This window comes from Lissotriton vulgaris, chromosome 7 (genome assembly GCF_964263255.1).
Source record: "Lissotriton vulgaris chromosome 7, aLisVul1.2, whole genome shotgun sequence".
In the NCBI taxonomy this organism is placed as follows: Eukaryota; Metazoa; Chordata; class Amphibia; order Caudata; family Salamandridae; genus Lissotriton; species Lissotriton vulgaris.
Window position 1 is genome coordinate 358,228,321 of NC_141695.1, and position 17,510 is coordinate 358,245,830.

Below are 17,510 nucleotides of genomic sequence, written 5' to 3' on the forward strand. Positions count from 1 at the left end.
GACCAAAAGTGTGGGGAGAAAGGTAAAGACCAGAAGTCTTCACAAGGTCCCCAAAAAGCTTCTAATGGTGCGGGTCCCCAATCTAAGAAGAAAGAAGGCTGAAGAAAACCATGGTGCAAGAATTGTAAGAAGAATACTCACTGGACTAGTGTGTGCACCAAGAAGGAGACAGCTCCAGCCACCATTGCCCCTAAGGGCACCATTCCCCCTAGTTCAGCTCCAAGTGGTGGTTCTCAACAGAAGGGTGTAGTAGAGTTAACCCTAGGAACTGAGATGAACTCTGGCCTAGTCAGAGTGCCAACTCAAGCTGTTTTGATCTGTGATGGAGGCATGGGGCATGGATATGACCTCCTCTGTGAGTCCCAGTAACCTGGGCAAGTACAAACTCCTTTAATCAATGAGAAAAAGACTCAGGCCTACAGGGACGCAGGTGCCAGTGTCACAAGGGTGATACCTGACTTTGTGGACCCTGGACAAGTCATACTTTGAAATTGAAATTGAAATTGAAAGGGTATTTATAGAGCGCGAACGGTCGCTCCGGAGGGAGCATCATGGCGCTGAAACAACCAGATGGCCTAGTCAAGGGTGGCAGAGGGCGGGTTAGATGGCAGCTTTGGACCAGTCATCGGGAAGGTTGAAGATCCAAGTTTTAAGGAGTTTTCTGAACGGTTTCTCGAGGACCTGTTGTCTCAAATGAATGGGCATGCTGTTCCAGGCTTTGATGGCCAGGGTATTTAGGGTTTTTCCACCTTTTGTCTTCAAATTGTAGCTGGCGGGAGACATGAGTTTTTCTTGTGCGGAACGGAGGGGACGACTAGGTACGTAATGAGGGAAGCGTCTGGTAAGATATTGAGGGCCAGTTTTATTGAACGCTCGAAAGGCAATGGTAAGTATTTTGAAAAGAATCCTTTTGTGTAGGGGAAGCCAGTGCAGGGTTTTTAGGGCTGCAGAGGCAGAGGCTTTGCGTGGTAATTTCAGTACCAGTCGGGCGGCCGTGTGAAGGATGCTTTGGAGTTTGGTTTGGGTAGATTTTTTTGTCCCCGCCAGAAGGCCATTACAGTAATCGAGGCGGGAGATGATGAGGGCCACTGTAACTGTTTTTCTGGCCTCTAGAGGGAGGAAATCAAAAAACTTTCTGAGTGATCTGATTATGCCGAAGCATCTGCCGGCAACATTCTTTGCGTGTTGGTCGAATGATAGGTCTGAGTCGAAAGTGACCCCGAGGTTTCTCGCGGTTGTTACGGTCTGCGGCGGAGCAACAGAGTTGTCAGGCCACCAGAGGGCAGGGCTAAAGGAGGTGTTCTTTCCGATGGGGAGAATCTCTGTTTTGCTGGAGTTACATCTGAGGTGGTTGATGTCCATCCAGTGGAAGACCGCGGTTAAACAATTTTTGAGATTGAGCTCAGCTTTAGTAGAGTTATCTTCGAGGGGTACAATTAACTGCGTATCATCGGCATACGAGGTGACAGGTATGCTGTATGACTCAATTAGGGAAAGGAGAGGGATGAGATAAATATTAAAAAGGAGGGGATGGACCCTTGGCGGACACCGGAGGTGACCTTTTTTTCTTTGGATTGAAAGGGACCAAGGGCGACCGTTTGAACTCTGTCGTTGAGGAAAGATTTTATCCATAAAAGCGCAGTATCTGAGATTCCTATGTCCATCAGTCGGTCGATGAGGATAGAGTGGGAGATGGTGTTGAACGCCGCCGTGAGGTCTAGTAGTATAAGAATAGCCTTCTTCCTCTGATCTTGCAGCGTTTTTATGGTGTCTGACAATTCGATCAGAGCGGTCTCAGTAGAATGTCTGGGGCGGAAACCAGACTGTTGGGGGTGAAACCAGACTATTGGGGGTGAAGTATGTTGTGAAACTTTCCAAGTGACCAATGCCATCAATGTCAGTACTACCCATAGTATGGCAGTTGTTAATTTCTCCTGGGGAGGGGTAACTGGCCTTAGGAAGGTTGTGATTAGTGCAGACCTCCCTGTAGAATGTTTGATGGCAATGACCTAGAGACTTCAGTCTGGTCTGAAGTGGAGTTTAGGACTCATGCAGAAATATTAGGAATCTCAGCACATGTCCTTGCAGGGACTAGGTCACAGGTCAAAAAGTCTAACACTGAAGTGACTAGGTCACAGGTCAAAAAGTCTAACACTGAACACTGTCACTGAAATAATGGACTAGTTGCCTACCAAGAAAAGACGCAGTAGGGTTAAGGCAGTGCCTTCCTCCCTGACTCAGAGTGAGGATCAGCCTTCGGAGGAAGCTGATTGTGAGCCTGAAGAAGGAACTGGCCCAGAGGAGCTTGAACCTGACCAGGTTGAGTTCTTAGGGACAGGGGGCCCTTCCAGGGCAGATCTGAGTCAGGCACAGTTGGACTGTCCTTCTCTTGAACCCCTCAGACAGCAAGCTGCTGCTGAGGCTGCTGGGAATGCTAGTGGCACCCATAGAATCTATTGGGATGAAGGGCTCCTGTATTCAGGGAGTAGAGACCCCAAGCCTGATTCTTCCAGGAGGTTGGTCATACCTTTGGCATTCAGGGGCTTCCTTTTGTCACTAGCCCATGATATTCCCTTAGCAGGACACCTGGGCCAGAACAAGACTTGGGACAGAATTGCCACTCACTTTCACTGGCCCCACATGTCTAAAGACACCAAGGAGTTTTGTTGCTCCTGTGTCACCTGCCAAGCCAGTAGCAAATCATGTGGCACGTCAAAGGCCCCCCTTATACCACTAGCTGTGGTGGGGGTTCCCTTTGAACGTGTAGGTATTGACATTGTTGGACCAATGGATCCCCAAACTGCATCTGCGCACAGGTTTATCCTGGTGAAAGTGGATCATGCCACCAGGTACCCAGAGGCAATTCCCCTTAGAACCACTACAGCACCTTTTGTGGCAGTAGCCCTCTTAGGAGTTTTCTCAAGAGTGGGTTTCCCTAAGGAGGTAGTTTCTGACAGAGGTGCAAACTTTATGTCAAGTTACCTAACTGCAATGTGGAAGGAGTGTGGAGTGAACTACAAGTTCACCACACCCTATCATCCACAGTGCAATGGTCTAGTTGAAAGATTTAACAAGACCTTAAAGGGTATGATCAAGGGTCTCCCAGAAAAGCTCAGGCGGAGATGGGATATCCTGCTACCCTGCCTTTTGTTTGCATACAGAGAGGTTCCACAGATGGGGGTTGGTTACAGCCCATTTGAACTTTCGTTTGGACATCCTGTTAGAGGACCACTTTGTCTGGTGAATGAGGGATGGGAGTTACCTCTCAAACCCCCTAAACAGGATATTGTGGACTATGTACTTGGTCTCCGCTCCAGGATGGCAGAGTACATGAAAAAGGCAACCAAAAACCTTGAGGCTAGCCATGAATTACAGAAAGCCTGGCATGATCAAAAGGCTGTACTGACTGTTTACCAGCCAGGACAGAAAGTGTGGGTGTTGGAGCCTGTGGCCCCAGCAGCTCTCCAAGACAAGTGGAGTGGACCCCACACTATTGTTGAGCAAAAGGGAACGGTTACCTATTTGGTAGATCTTGGAACTCCCAGGAGCCCCCATAGGGTGCTTCATGTCAACAGGCTGACATGGCAGACATGGGCTTGCTCATGGCTACTGATAAAGGACAGGAGGAAGAGAGTGACCTTCTCCCAGACCTGCTCTCTCAGAACCCTGATGATGGATCATTTGATGGAGTAGCCTTGGCCGGCAGCCTCACTGATCAGCAGCAGACTGACTGCAGACAAGTTCTAAAGCAGTACAGACTTATGCTTTCACTGACTCCAAGTCAGACTACCTGGTGCTCTCATGAAGTGGATACTGGGGACAGTCTGCCTGTTAAAAATTAGATTTACAGGCAACCTGATCATATAAGGGACTGTATCAGGACTAAAGTCCAGAAAATGTTGTAATTGGGAGTGATTGAACCTTCAGATAGCCCTTAGGCTAGTCCGGTAGTCCTAGTACCTAAACCTCACACCCAGGATGGTAAGCGAGAGATGAGGTTGTGTGTAGACTACAGAGGTCTCAATGCAGTCACTAAGACTGATGCCCATCCAATACCCAGAGCAGATGAGCTCATAGATAAGTTGGCATCTGCCAAATTTCTGAGCACATTTGATCTAACAGCTGGCTACTGGCAGATCAGGCTAGCTGATGATACAAAGCCAAAAACAGCATTTCCAACCCCTAGTGGGCATTTCTAAATTTGTGATGATTCCCGTTGGTCTGAAAAATGCACCTGCCACATTTCAAAGCTTGGCGAATAAACTCGTAATAGGCCTTGAAGACTACTGGGAAGCTTATCTTGATGATATTGCTGTCTTTAGTTCCATCTGGGAAGATCACCGGATCCACCTGAAAAATGTGTTGGAGGCCCTGCAAAAGCAGGCCTAACTATCAAGGCTACTAAGTGCCAGATAGGGCAGAGTCAGGTTGTGTACCTGGGCCACCTTGTAGGTGGAAAGCAGGTTCAACCATTGCAGAGCAAAATCCAGACCATAATGGACTGGGTTGCTCCAACCACCCAGACTCAGGTCAGAGCTTTTTTGGGCCTGACTGGGTACTACAGGAGATTTGTCAAGGGGTATGGTTCCATAGTGACACCCCTGAAAAACGTAACTTCTAAAAGAATGCCTAAGAAAGTTCAGTGGACAGTCAGCTGTCAAAAGGCATTTGATGACCTGAAGCAGGCCATGTGCACTGCACCAATTCTGCAAAGTCGTGATTACTCCAAAGAATTCCTTGTACAAACAGATGCTTCTGAGTTGGCTGTAGTGGCTGTGCTATCACAATTGAATGATGAAGGTCAGGACCAGCCAGTAGCTTTTATTAGCAGAAGGCTGACCCCTAGAGAGAAATGTTGGTCAGCTATTGAGAGGGAGGCCTTTGCTGTGGTTTGGGCTCTGAAGAAGCTGAGGCCATACTTGTTTGGTACTCACTTCACATTTCAGACAGAGCATAAGCCCCTCTTATGGCTAAAACAGATGAAGGGTGAAAATCCCAAACTGCTCAGGTGGTCAATTTCCCTACAGGGGATGGACTATACAGTGGAACATAGACCTGGGAGTAACCATGCCAATGCAGATGGACTCTCCAGATATTTCCACTTAGAAAATGAAGACTCAACTGGTCAAGGTTAGTTTAATGTCCCTGTGTTGGGGGGGGGGGGCGTTGTATAGGAGAGTAGGGCCTGCTTCCTATGGATACCCCCACTTTTTGCTGAGTTTCGTTGGTTTTTCGACTTTAGTCTGGCTGTGGCCCTGCTAATCTGACCACAGTCTAGCTGTTCTCTCTCTAAATTGATACCATGTACTTTAGGTACATACCCGATTGGCTACTGGGTCACCTTTGTGAGTCCCTATATATGGTACCTTAGGTACCCAAGGCATAGGTACCCCAGAAGTCTACCAGGGGCTGAAGCATGTATTGTTCCACCCCTGGTTAGCCTTCCAAACTGACAACACAGGTCTGTACTTGCAGCCTGGGTAAAGCGGTGTAAGTCCCCCTTACTTAGATATAGTATACCTATATCTACCTTTACATATAGACACATAGTAACCTATAAGTCACTCCTATGGCAGGCCTTGACAATCCTGGAGTCAGAGTGCTTGGTTTCGTGTGCGAGGGTGCATGAGCTGAGCTGAGACCCTCTGCAGCTTTCGGAAATATGTCCTTATATCTGTTCTATGATGTAACCATACCATATACTCTTAAGTGCATTATAATCCTCGCGGTTAATGCTAACTTTGGTTTAGCTTTATCAAAATATGTCGTGTTTGGTGTCAAACTCTTTGGAATACTACCCCCACCCCACCAGTTCTGGTGGTGGGGATAGCATTCCACCCTTCTAGAGGGATAAGACATGTACACATTGGTATACCCAGTTAAAGTTAAACAGAGCCCCAGCATCACAAAATGGATGCTGCTGCCACAGACACGAGTCTGCCTTCCTGCTGCTGGACGAAACTCTGGCAGGGGAGGCCTGGACAATAGGTCTCCTGTCCAGGGAGGTGCTGGCACCTCCCCAGACAGGCTTTAGTGTATTGGGGCAGGGTGGGTTGCATTCAGTGAATGCTTTTCAGACACTGCCTGGGGCACACACGGTGCTCCATGCATTTCCCAGTTCAAACCGGTTGCTGGGGCACTCAGCCCCAGCTCTGGCGCGAAACTGGACAAAGGGGAAGGGGTGTAACTACCCCCTCCCCAGGTCCACCCATAGGGTTAGTCCAACCCCTAAACTTAGTATAAGTATAGGAACCCAGTCCCTAGGACTCTAGATTACCCTGTACGAAACTCTGCAACATATATCTTGGACCTTCGACATTCAATATCGACTGGAAGACGGAAGAAATCTCCCTTGTGGTCAAGGAATGACCACCCTGTCAAACAGGCACCAAAAGCATCTTTGCCGGTTTGCATTTTCGAGGCTCCCGCCGGATGCCGAAGTATCTGCGACACAGGACATGGACTTCCAGACATCTCTGAAGCTGACCCGAGATCTCAGCAAAGCTTAGACCCGTAACTGACACGAGAGGCGTGGGACCGGAACTCCTGGACATCCTGCATTTTTGCAACTGCACAAAGTTGTGCATTGGAGTATTTGAAGCCCCTGCCCTGATCACCTTTTGCACCAAAGTACAGAGGCCAGCAATCCACGAGTGACCCGTGAGTCCCCTTTCTTCACCGCAGCTCGAGGCTCCTTCGCGGTTCCTAGTTCGTTGGCTAGTGAGCCCTCAAGAAGGCCAATCCTTTGCTTCTTAAGCTTTCCTGGTTGCTCCAGATGTGCTCTGACTCCCCTCTAAAAGAGGAGGTCCCCAGCCCTTGCTGGTCTGAATCAAAGCCAATCTTGTCATCTTGCGTGGGTTGCTGTTGCCAAGGCTTGTTGGGTCCAATCCGGATTCTGACGCTGCAGCACTCAACATCCTTTGTGGGACAGCTCGAATCCAGCTCCTGGTTGTTGTCGACGCCTCCTGGTCCTTGTGGCTGAAGAGTCAAGCTTCACCTCTTTCACCTGAAAACACCCGACATTGGTTGGCATCGTCCTGTCGCCATCCTGTTCACTGGCTAGTGATCCAGACACTGGCCCATCTGCTTTCAGGTTCTTCACATCTCCAATCCACCCGGACATTTTACCTCTGGTCGCCTGCAGCATTTCTTCGCAACTCTCTATTGGAATTGACGACGAAATCCGACACCAAAAAGACACCTATGCACCTGGCTTCCCTGGGTGAGGTAACACGAGTACTCCGGTGCTCCCGTGGGTCTTGACTCTCGAAGTGTCCTAGTCTAAAAGGGTTACATCGTAGTTCCCCTCTAAGTGCCTGTAACCTTTAAAATTGTAACTTGTTCGTTCTCCATAGAAAGTCAATGGTGATCCGCGGCTGTGTTTAGACACTGCACGCGTCCCCCGTGGGCCTCCTGCGTCTCTACTGTGGATGGTTCCTGGTAGCCCCAGCTGTTCTACAGGCCCTAGGCCTGCTTTCTAACCCTCACGTGGTTCTTATACCACTATTTTAGTATATGGTTTGTGAGGCACCTAGGGCATAACGTATACTGTGCAACTTATCGTATGCTAATTAAGTTCCTTGTATTGTACTTTTACCTCTGACCTCATAAAGAGTTCAGAGGGGTTGTGTTTAGATTAAATACATATACATTTGATATATACCTTGTGTGTTGTGCTTTCATTTTGATCATTCAAGAGATTATAACTGGTAAAACAACTTGCTTAACTCGCCTCTAAGTCTTAGCCTGAAGGCTGATCTCCACTGCTACCACTAGGATAGCTTTCTATAAAGGTTGACTTTAAACCTACCATCAATAAGGGTCGTTTGGACTGGTGCAAGGTGCCCACTAGAATAGTGGACATCATATGCCAGGCGAACTTTTCACACCCCAGCACTTTTTTTTAAAATAAAGCTGAAATAGACTTTTATCAGTGGAGTAACAGCCGGCCCTCACCTCAATGTGCGGACACGTTATGTACCCGAATAACGCATGTTTGGTGACTTTGCCAGGTACCACAGAACTTAAGATGATGAAGTTCCTTCGCTTGTGTGGTGAAACTGCGTATTCATGGAGGATTGCTCGCCGCCATTAGAATGAAGTCACCTTCCAAACCAGGTAAGTTGATAGGTGCGTTTATTTAAAAGCAAAGTACAAGCGAACCGCCCGAGAGAGGCTCTGCACTATAACTGCTTCAATTCAAGAGTCCTGGAATTCCATAATAGAATGGACTTCCTGTGAGGTAGAGTAACAAGGCCCACGAAAGGATGAGTGGAGACTATGGGGCTGTATAATGTTTACTTTATTATATATGCAGTATACGGTAGGGGAGAGCGAGCCTTCTCACTACAGTGCCACTGTCGGAATCTCGAGACCCCTGCGTCACGTCCTATCGCGGGTCACGTGACGCGGGGAGACTAGACCTCCACACTACATAAAAGGTTTTTGTTGCAGGCTTTGTGTTGAGAATTAGTTGTTGTCCAATACAAGACTCCTCGTAATATGGTATCAATCTATCAGAGATCCACAAACAGTACATGTAGGATCGTGGTGCTCTATGTTTAAATTGTTTCCCACATACAGTTTCTGTATTATTTCAATTTGTCGTTTCTGAGGGTCTTTGTATTCGTACAGCCTACGTACGTTTCGGTGATGTTATATTCGGAATCACCTTCTTCAGGGCCAATGTGGACTAAACAAATGTCAGCAATGATCATAACCTGTGGGGTTCTTAATATTTTAAGGCTGCAGAGTAGGAGACTTCTAATATTGGTATTCTTGAGGCGACTATTTTTATCAGTTGGTAATTGTTCTTAATATGGCCACAATCATGTAAGGTCCGATGACAAGTAGGTGCCGAACGCCGTGTCTCTGCCACGGTGGCAGAGACACGGCGTTCGGCACCCCGCGTAAGGATGGGACAGAGACTCGATCACAACTAAATTGCGGATATATGTCTCCCCTTGAGGCCCTGCAAAGCTCGCAAAAAGAGTAATAGAATACTGAATAATATACAGAGAGCCCTGCCTTCTCTGACAAAATGGGATAACTCTGGGAAACTGGTTTAAGATCAAAGCATCACTACTTACCTACTTGTCATCGGACCTTACATGATTGTGGCCATATTAAGAACAATTACCAACTGATAAAAATAGTCGCCTCAAGAATACCAATATTAGAAGTCTCCTACTCTGCAGCCTTAAAATATTAAGAACCCCACAGGTTATGATCATTGCTGACATTTGTTTAGTCCACATTGGCCCTGAAGAAGGTGATTCCGAATATAACATCACCGAAACGTACGTAGGCTGTACGAATACAAAGACCCTCAGAAACGACAAATTGAAATAATACAGAAACTGTATGTGGGAAACAATTTAAACATAGAGCACCACGATCCTACATGTACTGTTTGTGGATCTCTGATAGATTGATACCATATTACGAGGAGTCTTGTATTGGACAACAACTAATTCTCAACACAAAGCCTGCAACAAAAACCTTTTATATATTTTGTCACTGTTGTTTATGTGTGAGAAAGTATGTGTGTGTATGTTAGAATGAATGTTTATATTTGTTGACATGTTTACACTTGCTGATATGGGGTTCTATCTAGAGCAACAATTTCAGGAAATATAATATACCTGAACAAGATTATACCAATTGCCATTTAAATGTATTATTTATGTATGTCATATAAATGAAAACTGCAGAAAAATCAAAAAAAGTATATATATTTTTGTATAATGAAGAATAAATAAAAAATGAATATGAGATAAGTCACATGTGTCAATAGAAGCATCCTTTGTATAAACAATTGACTTAACTGCTATAACATTATAACTCTTTGAGGTCATTGTAAGAGGTTCTGTTCTTGTGATCCTTTTTGCTATTAGCTACTCCCACCTCTTGACCGCAAACTTAATTTGGAGTACCCCTGATCCTATGTGCTAGACCTCCACACTACACATCTTCCCCCTTAACAATGGCGGGCATAACTGTAACTGTACCCACAGGTGTGGGGGAGGGGAAGGCGAGAGAGAGAGAGAGAGAGAATTTACAACTGAAAGTCACTGAGGTGTTTTGGTAGTTTCACCGCTCCGCCCTTACGGGTGTTTCATTCAGGTCCCTTGCTCTCTTCTTCTGCGTGGTCCGTCTGACCTCACGCCCTCCTCCTGGTCTCTCTGGGATGCATTGGATGTCTCACCCGGAGTGCCTCCTCCATCAGTGTCCTGGCTGGGTGGATTCCGCGTCTGCGGTCCGGGTGATTGTCCCGCCGCACTGGCTGCGGGTCCGGCCACACTCACGTGGGAATATGTGATAATATTCCGCAAACCAACATCCTGCATACCATCACTCCGCAATTTTTATAACGCAGGACTATTACTACGCAAAGACATCCTTTCTAAAACTTTTACAACTTCTATGACTTTATCACGCATGCCATTATAACGCAAATGCATGTGTGGTAAAGTCATATACATTGTAAAAGTACATTATTAAAACATCAAATATATGTTGGTATATATGTGTATATATGTGTGTGTATATATATATATATATATATATATATATATATATATATATATATATATATATATATATACACGCATTTTTTAAATTTAATTAAAACATTTAGGGCCATATGTATCAACATTCCGTTTTGCAATTCCTAACAAGCGATTTTTAAGGAATCGCTATTTAGAATTCGCAAAATGGTATGTATGTAGAAATTAGCTTATTTTTAGCGATTTCTTACAATTCCTTAATTGCGATTAGCAAATTGCTAATCGCAATTAAGGAATAATTTCTCATTCATTTCTATGGGCCAGGAGGCCCATAGGAATGAAGGGGAAATTTGCGAATCGCAAATTGTGAATATTTTCAAGGGTGCAGGGGTGTCCAAAGGACACCCTGTTGCACCCCTGAAATCGGCATGGGTGGACATGTGGCGCACATACATGCCCAAAGTGCATGTATGCGTCACATGGCACTTAGAAAATAGAAAAAATATGCATTTTGAAAGGAATTCGCAACTTACCATCAACTAGAAGTTGGTGGTAAATTGTGATTCCTTAAGGCCAATTTGCTATTTTTTTTGGCTTGTTACATTGCATTTAAGGAATCACAAAATTTGTGATTCCTTAAATGCAATCGCAAGATAAGGAATCGCATATTTTGCGATTCCTTATTTTGTAAGAAGATTACCTTGATGCATAGTGAAGTAGTGTGGCTCACTGGTTAGAGGCGGCAGACCCGAGAGCAGAGAACGGCCCGGGACCAGGGTTCGATTCCCGGCGCTGCACGTTTCTGGACCAGGGTCAGCGGACTTGATAATTCTCTCGCCTCGGTGCCCACTCTGATCAGCGATCACACTCGGCAACTCTGGGCATTAGCTTGCCTCATCTTCACTAACGGCCCCACCAGACCGCCGGGGATGCCTGGTCTCACCCTGGAGATACCCATTAAGGGACCATCTCTCAGGGAAGCCAGGAAGGGTTTCGCAGCGGTTGAAGCGCCTTGGGACCCTCCGGGTAAGTAGTGCGCTATATAAATGCCTATACATTACATTACATACCAATCGTCCAAATTGCATTCCCAAACGCCGAAATTCGGCGTTTGCGAATTCAATTTGGCTTGATACATATGGCCCTCATTCTTTTAAATTGCATTATTTATATAATTTTTATTTATTTATTATTTTATTTTATTACCCTTTACACCCTAAAAACGAATCCCGCCCTGGTCCCTTTAACCCCTTCAATGCTCATGACGAGCTCAGCTCGTCATGAGGCACAGCTGAGCTGTGCTGATGACGAGCTGAGCTTGTCATGAACAATGGTAAATGTGGGAATGCAGCACAGGATAAAAATATCCCTAGCAGCCAAGGTGTTAAATACCCCTGCACCCCATAATCATAATCCACCTTACTCCTTAAAATACCCCAACACCCTTAAACACTAACCCATCTTAGCCCTATAAATATACCCTGTATCCCAAAACCCAAACCAATCCCTAAACCCTAAAAATACCCCTGTACCCCAAACCTAGCCCTGAACCCTATAAATACCCCTGTACCTCAAAACCCAAACCTACCCCTGAACCTTAAAAATCCCCCTGTACCCCAAGACCCAAACCTAGCCCTGAACCCTACAAATACCCCTGTACCCCAAAACCCAAACCTTTCCCTGAACCCTAGAATACCCCTGTACCCCCAAACCTAGCCCTGAACCCTAAAAATACCCCTGTTCCCCAAAACCCAAACCTAGCCCTGAACCCTAAAAATACCCCTGTACCCCAAAACCCCTACCTATCCCTAAACCCTAAAAATACCCCTGTACCCCATAACCCAAAACTATATCTGAACCCTTAAAATACCCAAACACCCCAAAACATATACCTCAATACCCCAAAACATATACCCCTATATCCATACTTACCTTATCCAAACATTAAAAAAAAATGCTTTTACCATTCATACATTTACAACGAATTTCGTTGTAAATGTATGCGTGGTAAAAGCATATAAAATGTAATGCCATGGGTTATAATGGCATTGCGGAGTCATGGTACTTTAGTAATGAAAGTATGCGGAGTTCTGGTATGCGGAAAGAAAGTTGCGGAATAATGGGTGTTTACCCTCATGTGGTCTGTAGAAGGTGCTGCGGCTCCCACTACGCTGGGGATTTCTTCTAGCTCACTGTTGTTCATGCCCCAATGCAGGATCTTATTGCACTTGGCCATTCTGGATTGGGACCACACCTTGCCATCACTCAATAAAGGAGAGCGGGTGTATGCTTCTATCACCCGCAGAGTCTCACTGAATTTGCTGTCTCCTTTGAGTCTTGGTTAGCCCTTTTTTACTTGGACCCACTTGCCGTCTGCCAACGAGGTTTCACGCATGCTGTTCCTTTTGTTGTAATGTGCCTTGTAGATGCTTTGTGCCTTTTCTGTGTTGCTGCGAACAATGGCTGGCGACCATTTGCTTTTGAGTCTCATGGTCATCCCGGCTGTGTTGTCTCTGGTGCCCAGGTGGCGTCTAGCATTTCCTTCTCAATTCCACTGTACTTCTCTTCACTTCGGTGCCATCTGAAGCCCTCTGGGAAAGAAACTGCTCCCAGTCCCTTGTCACTGGCGTCCGTGGTGAGGATGCTAGACGCTTAGCCGTTAAACCCATGTAAGGGAACAGCCTAGCAGATGTCCTGTTTGATGGCTAAGAACTTCTCTTCCGTCTCCTCTGACCAGGCGAACTTATTCTTTTCCTTAAGCAGTTGGCGTAGGCTGCGCGTCTTAATAGCGAAGTTCCTGACAAATTTACTGTAGAACTCCGCCAGCCCCAGGAAGGAGCGAACGTCTTCTTTGGTTTTTGGGGAGGGAGCTGACATGATGGCCTCCACGTTTGCCAACTTAGGGGTGATTCCTGCATCGCTGATTTCATGTCCTAGATATGTGACCTTGCGGAGACCAAATTTGCATTTCTCCAATTCAGCCGTGAGGCCATTAGCTGCAAGGGTGTGTAGGACGGTGTGCAAGATGTTGTCGTGTTCAGCTTTTAATTTCCCCATGACGATGATGTTGTCTTGGAAGTAGAGAACTCCAGGAACACTTTGGAACAGCTTGTGCATGAGTTTTTGGAAAACAGTCACCGCGGATGCGCACCCAAAGGGCAGCCATCTGAACCTGTTGCATCCAAAGGGTGTGAAGAAGGATGTAAGTTTTCGGCATGATGGGTGGAGAGGTACTTGGTGGTAGGCGACTTTGAGGTCGATGGTAGAGAACCACTTGATACCTTTGGTCTGGGCGAGCAGTTCGTTAATCTTGGGTACTGGAAACTTGTTAATGACAATGTTTTTGTTAAGTTCGCGGAGATCAATGCAAAGACGGATCTTCGCGCTAGGTTTGCGTGCCACAACCAACGGTGCAAGCCACTCGGCGCATTCGATCAGTTCAATGAGAGTGAGACATACAATTAGGGCTTTAAGTGGGATGAAAAAACTAGGGGGTCTCTCAGAGGGGCATGGCCAATGTAAATAAGGGGGTGGCTTAAAACACATAAACTAAAAATCTGTGCTTAGCATGTGCCTCCCGACTTGTATTTTGCTGTTTCTGTCATTGCATCCAGATATATGATTCAACAAGTAACATCATACCTACAAGTCAGGATTATTGGCTTTGTCAGTGGTTGTTAGTTGCATAAAATAAATAAGCAGCAACTATGGCTTGTATATAATATTGAAAAAGCTTTCACCTAAACCCTGGTGACACCACAATCATTTTGCTGCTCCTGAGTTTCAAAAAGAGAAGTGAAATCCAGAGAGAAAATGACTCTCTTTAAAGGATTTCCCTTCCCCTATAATGCGCACATGGCATGACGTCATGCCGTAACTTCTCCACTAGTGAGAAGTGAGAAGTGTGAGCAGCGCACATCGATGTGCCTGCTGTCACTGCAGTCTGGAAAAAAAATGGACCGCCTGTGCCAGGGGACAAAACAGAGCCCGATAGAGACCGTTTCAAGGCCCCCCTTTAAAAAACTGCTGGTGCTCAGCATCAGTGAGACCCTGCAAACCTAAAGCCCTGCCTACTATATACCACCAAGCTAATGAATATCTTTAAGGAGTGTTGCCTAACTAGACAACCAAACCACCCCATATGTCCTCAGAAGTATAAGGTCACCTGGAAAGGAATCAGTGGTGGATTTATTGTTCTCCTGTTACGTGTTGTCACCTCTATTGGCCAAGGAAAGTGATTGAAAGTTGTGGAGCTATTCAAGCCAAAGAAGAGTATCTTAAGTGAGCAACCACCAGCTCCATCATCTTGCATCATGCAATCCAACAATCTATGTTTTTCTATTTCCATAATAACCACTCTAGCTCTGCCACCAGAGGCTCCCATCCTCTCCTCTAGTGTCAGGGGTTCTCATAGCTTTTAGTGGTGACCTGTGCAGGAAAGGGCTAGTATGCTTGAGTCTAGAGACCAGATCACCCACCTAGCTGGCAGGCATGTGTCATAACCATCCTCTCCAAAGTATATATATGTATATGTGTGATCCAAGGTGCTCCATGGCCTGGGCCCTCAATGCCTAACCCCTCTCTTCCAGTGGTATAAGCCAGCGCGAGCGCTACGATCAGCCGAGCAGGGCCTGGTTGTCGTCCCCAGAATAAGAAAAGCTCGATGGGGAGGCAAAAGTCTATCCCTAGGTGCCGCCAAGGCATGGAACGCATTGCCGTCAAGTTTCAGACTGACCTCTGACTTACTCAAGTTTAGGAAAGCCCTCAAAACGTGACTTTTCACTCGCTAACTTCCCTGTCCATGCCCTTTAGCGATCAGCCAGCGCCAGGACACCTTCGGGTATCAGTGCGCTATAGAAATGTCAAAAATAAATAAATAAATAAATATAATTATCTCCAACTGCCTCCATGGGCCCAGAAACCTCAACTTATTAAAACAAGCATTTACAATGCAATAGGTCTCGCAGCATTAAAGTTTGAGTTATTGGCATTGTGTATGACAATGCCAATAGTTATAACTTTTGCAAATGTGACACCTATAGCATTTGTAATGCAATATGAGTTGTATTTACGTGACTTAGATGTATGTTTTGTTACATAATATGAAGCACTGGAAAAGCCATTAGGTCTTGCCTATTACTTACAGTGTCTTTATGTTTCCATCCATGCTCTCTTATTCATCTGTACATTGTACCCCATGCTTGACCACATATGCCAGGAACATGAACTCCATGTGATGCAGAAGCAGCAGAGTAGAAGCAATGACCCCAAGAACGAAACCACTACTTCCCATAAAGGAGAGCAGATCCACGTAAAGTCTTCAGTGTTTAGAATACACTGGCTCTTTGGTTTACCCATTTGAGTGAACATTAGACTCGTTAATGAGTCCTTTATTCTATTGCAAGACTGCGAAAAATCACAGAAAGAGCTGAGCAAGAGCAGAGACATGAAGGGGTCTTACTTGGTTGGCTCGAAGAGCACAAGCCGAGTCATTCAAAGATTCACAATGTAAATTGTGCAGCCAACAGCATCGAAAAACACAATAGAGGTTATTTTAAGTTACAAATAGGTTGGTTCATGAATGCTTATGTTTCTCTTCAGTACAATGGATTACTAAACGCTGTAGCTAAATTACTGAACCTGTCTAGCGGCTTGCGACACCATACCAAAACAAGGGTTATTCGGGGGTCCCTCGGCACATTTTGAAGGGACGCGCGTCCAATTTTCCGTCACGCACTGCAGCTGTCTAGGATACCACAATCGGGGCATGTACTGCTGGCACGTGATGATGTAATGATGATGTGATACTGGTTGGCACACACAACATGCTGTCTTTCCAAAGCACATATGCGATGTCCGCATAGCCCTAAGCTGTTCATGTTCGTTTCTGTGCTCTCACCCTGATAACATTGTTGTTGTTTTATTTTTGCAGTGTTATATAGCGCGAACTCGCCCCGGCGGTATCAGAGCACTTTACATGGCCACACTTTGCATTACAGACGGGCACATTCATGTTTAGGCACGGGTAGATAATTTGCCACGAATCATTGCCACGAATCACAGGATGCTTGAGCCTCCCGCCAGACTCGAGCCTGGTTCCCTAGCTTCAAGGTCTGCCGCTCCTGCCGTTATGCCACACCCTCTCCGTTAGCCAGAGGAGTGCCGTACATCCTGATAGCACCACAGGCCGTGCACCCTGATGTTACGTGAAGTCGTGAATGTGTGTACACCCAAGGAGTATTCATATCTGGGTGTAAAGTCCCAAAACTCGTCCTAGAAGCGGAATGTTGCCCTCTGCGCCCAGCCGTCGAGGGCCAGCTCTCATGTTTGAAGGCTGACATTACCTCCCTGCTTGGCGGCTGTCATGACATCTTGTTAGCGCATAGGTGATGCACCCTCAAGACCGAGGAGATCCTTCTGCAGACCCTGGTGTCAGGTACCGCCTCACTTTGGGCATGTCCCTCCCCCTAGGCCAGTTCCCTGACCCTCCTGCTAGAAGGCAAGTGCACCATTGATTATTTTAGTCCGCTGTGCTTTTCTGTGGCAATGCAGGATGGATCGGGAACGTGGCCTTGTGAGAAAAGACATGCCTCGAAATATGCACACCGCGAAAAATACGCATCCACATTTTTTTTAAGAATCTATTTCGCAGGAAAACGTCAGTGAGGAACGAGGGAGCAGAAAAGCAGTAACGCTACAGTCTGCACCATTCTTAACCTGAGATCATGGCTTTAGCAAAGCAGTGGGTGTCGTTCAATTGTCAATTGTTGTACTTCTTGAAATCCATTGTCTTGTACTTAACTGCGTCACAAGCAAATGTGTTTAGGCGCAATATGTAAAATTAACGTGATGCTTTCGGAATTGAGGTAACTCACAATGAAAACACAAGTGACACACTGAGTCCAAGTCCAACACACACACACCATTGCACGCACACACACACACACACTATTGCGCGCACACACACACCCACATAACGCACGCAAGCAAATAGAACTGCTT